Genomic DNA, 5,648 nt, shown 5'->3' with positions numbered 1-5,648 from the left:
GGCTCCCAGGTCCTGCTCACCAGCTCCAACGAGATGGGCACCGTGCGCTACGTGGGCCCCACCGACTTCGCCGTGGGCATCTGGCTGGGGCTGGAGCTGCGGAGCGCCAAGGGGAGAAACGACGGAGCCGTGGGCGACACGCGCTACTTCACCTGCAAGCCGAACCACGGCGTCCTGGTGAGACCGAGCCGAGTAACCTACCGCGGAATAAATGGGTCGAAGCTCGTGGATGAGAACTGTTGAGTTAAACTCCTGGCGTGTTCGGTGAGTGAGCGTGTGTGTGTGTGTGTGTGTGTGTGTGTGTACATACAAGCATGCATGTGTATGTAAGACAGAATAAAGAGTCTGGCAAATGTCGACTTTAATTAGCCACTATTTAAAATTTGAAAATATGGCTGTCTTCCTAAAAACCACGATTATAATCCAGAGGGACTCCTTTGAAAAGCTAGCACTGTGAACTGTGGGGGTCACAGTTCCCTCAGAACAGTTTTGAAAGAAGCGTTTTTAAAAGCTTTTGAAGCTTTAGACCCAAGATAGTTCCGAGACGTAGGGTAAACGTGCCCGTGGGTGGCCCGCTGCTGTTGCTCTGTCTCATCTGTGCACACAGTACTGGGTGTTTCCTGGTCGTGCGGGTTTGCCCAGCTTTGCTTAAATCTGATGTTCACATGGCCTTTTCCTGTCAAGTATTTTGGGGTTTTCGTTTTGTCCTGTACTAGCAGTACAATAAGAAGCTCTGTGATTAGTGTATTTTTCATATTTGGGGCAAAATTATTTGCCCTTTCAGGAGGGCCTCATCGAAAGCTAGGTTAGAATTTTGGAGTTGGATGGGGCCTTGCACGGATGTGGAGTCTGAGCCTTTTTCTCACCCACAGCCACTGGCTAGATGGCTGAGGCCTGAGGAGGGAGCGTGGGTCTCCTGAGCATGGCTCATGCTCTTTCCTCTGTACAAAGCGGATACTCTCTGCTTTCTCGTCTGTGTCGGTGACTGCTTCATCGGGATGAATTATAAAAACTATGATTAGGTTTATGAGTTCAAGTCATAATGAGGATTTTTTGCACATACTTATTTAACTTCCTTATTGGAGAGATCTCTAAAACACACACAGACACACATGAAGCACTTTTACCATAGGATGCACTTTCATCTTTGCCATCATTTCCTCCTGGGGTATGAAAAACATTAAAAAATTATATTGAAGAGAAGAGTGCAAATTAAGATGTGTTAGGAAGAATATAATAGTTAATCATTTAAATGTTTATGATTTCTCGTTTTTTTTTTTATTCATAAATCTGGTGTTCCCTCTTGTTGCTGTTTTGTATTTTCATTTGTTGAAAGCCATTCTGTTACAGCCGCGGGGCTGAGTCATCATGGTTTTATTTTCCTTGTTGAGCGTGTGTTGACAAACTACTCTTCATAACAGAGTGAGGTGATAATGCCAAACATTTGTATTGTGGATATGTATTGAAGTTTATGGTCCTATATGTGTAATGATTGATCCCTAATTGTAGATATTTAGACCTTAATCTACAACAGAAATATCAGAACAGTTTGCTCTATAAGATTAAAATCCTCCTTCCGAATGGAGCTTACTTTGTGCTTAGAAATACTAGGTAGAACTATTTTGCAATATACTATTTAAAATCAGAATTCTGTTGCTTCGCTGCCTTTTAAAAAAGAAGTGTGGCATTTCAATATTGTTAGAGCTATTTTCCTGAAATACATGTGCAAAATAAGGCAGCTTTATAACCAAGGAATATTTTTATTGACTGAAGAAAATGACTGTACTGCTATTCAAAAGTAAACTTATTTTATTATATAGCTTATTTCTTAAAGACTCTATTTATACCTTGACATGAAATCCCTGGTTATACTGAACTTGGGTGTCTATAATTCTTCCTGTTGACTATAAAACACTGTAAGTTAGAAGCAGTAATGGAACACAATTCAGTGTTGCATTTTGAGATCAGAATAATTCTCATATTTAGATTAGGATTATTAATGTGTACATTTCTTAAGGAAGAAAGACACAACAGATGCTATACAAACAAATTTGATGTTTTCATTTGTTTTGCTTATTATTGTCAAAATTCACTTCTTGAGCATTAATAAAAGGGAAGCTATTTGGTTTTGGAATGGTATCTTGTTATTTCCGCCCCCCTCCCCTCACCACTCTGCCTTTCTCAGTGACTTAACTTTTTTTTCCTTGCAGTAATGATTCGGATTTGTCCTGTCCCTATAAAGCGTCTTAAAAAGTGTCACGCTTTCCACTCAACAATAAAGATACGTTTCTAGCCACCCCCTTTTATATTGTTTTGATGGACAGAGAGCCACCTAAGAAAATGTGTTCTACAGTTTTCTAAAATTGCTTAACTGTCTTTTATACCAGTGGGATTTCATTGGTTTATGTAAGGTAGGGCAGAACACTTTGAAGTTAGATTTAAAAAATATATAAATAACTAGAGGCCCGGTGCATGAAATTCGTTATGGGGGGGGTTGTCCCTCAACTCGGCCAACACCTCTCCAATCTGGGACTACTGGCTCCTAACTGCCTGCCTGCCTGATCGCCCCCAACTGCCCTCCCCTGCCAGCCATCTTGTGGCGGCCATCTTGTGATGACGTGGCGGTGGCCATCTTGTGGTGGCCATGTGACGATGTGGGGCGTGGCCATCTTGTGGCGGCCATCTTATGATGACATCATGGCCGTCTTGTAATGACATCGTGGCGGCCATCTTGTGACGGAGTCGTACAACGCCACCTATATAGGATTGTCTGCATTCTACTAAAAACTCTTTGTCTGTGTTTTAGGGTAACTTGGTGGGGATATTGAGAGTGCTTAAAAGTGTTCAGATACAGATGCTCACTGATCTGAGCCAAGACTGTGGGCCCGCTGTGAGCCCCCACAGCCTCTCCTGACCCCCTGTCCTCCCCGCATGTTTAGTTTGTCTCCCTAGCATTTAGCACTCTTGGTCACGGTAACATTTTTGCTTGTTATTTCTCTCTCCCCTCAGTGGCCTGAGGGCTGGATATTTGGCTGCTTCGCTCATCGCTTAGTTCCCAGCACCTGCGTGATTCTCGGCTCCTGTGGTGCTTGGTGATGTTCACTGAGTTCCAGAGGCAGCAGGCCGCCGAGCGTCTGCAGCAGGTGCGGTTGAGCTTCACACGGGCCTTGGGCGCCGGCCATGCACCCGGAGTCTTACTTGTAAGGGAGGAAAGAGGGCATGTTGCCCAGCGTTATGCCGGAACAGTGGCATGAAGGAGATAGAAAATGTTGGGTGTTGGGTAGAAAAGGGGGCAAGAAAGACACAACAGGATCGCCTCAGGCAGCTGCCTCTGTGTTTTCCCGGGGCCGGCTCTGAATTCCTGTTTGCTGACCTATCATTTAGAGAACATGGTGATGTGTGTGTCTGATAGAGGGAGAGTGAACTGGATCTGACCTGAGTGTGCCCAGCATTTCATTTCAGAGTTGTATTTTGGACCTACCTATGTAGACCCTGTGATAACATTATTTAAGCCACAGTGACCGATGGCTAGAGACCTCCTGTGTTCAGAATCATTCTTAATTGAGAAACAGATCGAGTCGTGTAACTACCCCCCAGACATTTGTTATCTAAGTGATTCACTCGGTGACGTGTAATGTGCCCGGCCACACTGCAAGGCAGTGGGAGAATTTACTTTTTATTTTTCTTCATGCCCTTGGCTTCACTACACTTATTTATGATACAAATACATTAGTTAATACAAAACTCACATTATCACACGTGTTTAGTAATGTTTAGCAATACCCCTCGGTCCACACACAGGCCCTTACACGTGGCTTGGATCCACAGCAGGCATTCCTGACGAAGCTGTGTGGGCTGAACAAGGAGGCCACATCATGGTTTCATTACAAGCAGGGTGTGATGCCTTTGCATAGGCGGATGGAATTTTTCTACCAACATTTTTGCTAATGCTCCTTGTTATAGGGGGGAGAGGAAGCGTACGTGGAGGGATGCGAGGGCCGGCTTCTTTGTCCTGAGGATGTGGTCTCAGGAGTGAGCACGTAGTGTTGTTCAAATTGGATAAATAAAATCAAATAGTCTCTGAAATCTACTTGTACTGGATTTGAACCTGATGCGTCTCTGAAGTGTAGGAAGTTTAAACAGCTGGATGTGTGTTCCTGACATGTGTCAGATCTCATGGAGGGTAAGTTCTTCCACCTCCCCTTTCCTCGAAGTGGACGTACCCTCTTGAAGACTGAACAATTTATTTTTCACATAAATCAAAATAAACTGACGTGGAAATAAATCATCTTAAAATTGTACGCACAGCTTCAGGATGTTCTTTTCATTTTTTCTGAACATGACCTCTGGGTTCAGCTTAGGTCCCAGTCAGCTGGGGTGGTGACATGGGCTGTCCCTGCCAGTTCTCCTTATGAACGATGGGTATTGCTACCCAGTGCTTTGGAAAGAGCATCCTGAAGTAGATTTTAAAATGTTTTAATAGTCATACCAAGTCCCTTGTTGATAGCAGGGAAAGTGGAGTTTGCATTATGGACGATGGACAGAGAAGAGGAAGGTGAACAATTTCAATCTCCTTTCCTGAACCTGCCAATAAAAATGGTTTCTAATGAGAATTCCAATAGATTAGTCATATTAGTTAAAGTGTAATTTTCTCAAATGATGTTTTTCTCGAAGGGAGTAGAGCTCCGGGAATGAGATTTCTGGGGCCCCACTGCACACTGGTGTGTGACACAGGGGATCCAGTGTCCTGTTCTGCTCAGTTTCTTACCTTCTGTCCCCAGCTGCTTCCTGGTCCGGACACGAGGAAAAAGAATGTCTGTCTTTCCTATGACTTTATTCTGAGAACTGTGAAGGTCTATATAAATATTGCTTTGAAATAATACAAAAAGATTTAAATTTTTTTTTTCTTGACTTTCAGGTGCACTAAAATGTAGGTAACTTGCCTTCCCAGTCTTGTCTTTTGGTGGATTATTTGAATTGGCTGTCTTTGGGGATTCTAGATCCACTAGAAAGCTCTAGCATTCACCACAAGTTTCCAGAAATCGCCATCCAGTGGCAGTGGGTGTCGCTATAAATCTGAAAAGAGGGTGTCTATCCAATTCTGTGGTAATTGGGAGCAAGGACTCCTGTTCCCAATGAATTCCTCATCACAATGGCACCAGGACACTTGTGTAGGGATGCTGGGCCCACAGGTGCTGCCTGGTCAGAGTCATGGGCCTCTTGTGGGTGCTGTTACTTCACTTTGGGATGGGCCCCGGGAGGTGCAAACTGACAGCCGACAGATCTGTCATCAAATACGAGGTGTGGTGAAGGTAACCTTCAGAAGGTACATTTTATAACTTTACTGTGATAATAGCCCGCACTTGTGGCAAATGTAACCAGAGAGAAATAAGTGTGTGACACTGAAGGGGTGAAGGTCATTGATGGACAGGCGTCTCAGTCCTGTCAGCCTAGCTTCTTCCAGGAACCCACCCTGGCTGACCTCATTCTGCTTGTGGTAACGGTTTTATGATTTATTGAAGGAATCTCTGAATAGAAAGAATAAACAACGATCTAATACTAAACTTCTTTCTGGTCCATTTCTGTATAAAGATTAAGTATAATTTGGCTCCCTGGGATTGTGCACTGAATTAATTGGCTCTAAATGC

The sequence above is a fragment of the Myotis brandtii genome, unplaced genomic scaffold (assembly GCF_000412655.1).
Source record: "Myotis brandtii unplaced genomic scaffold, ASM41265v1 scaffold1501, whole genome shotgun sequence".
NCBI lineage: Eukaryota > Metazoa > Chordata > Mammalia > Chiroptera > Vespertilionidae > Myotis > Myotis brandtii.
This window is presented reverse-complemented; position numbering follows the sequence as displayed.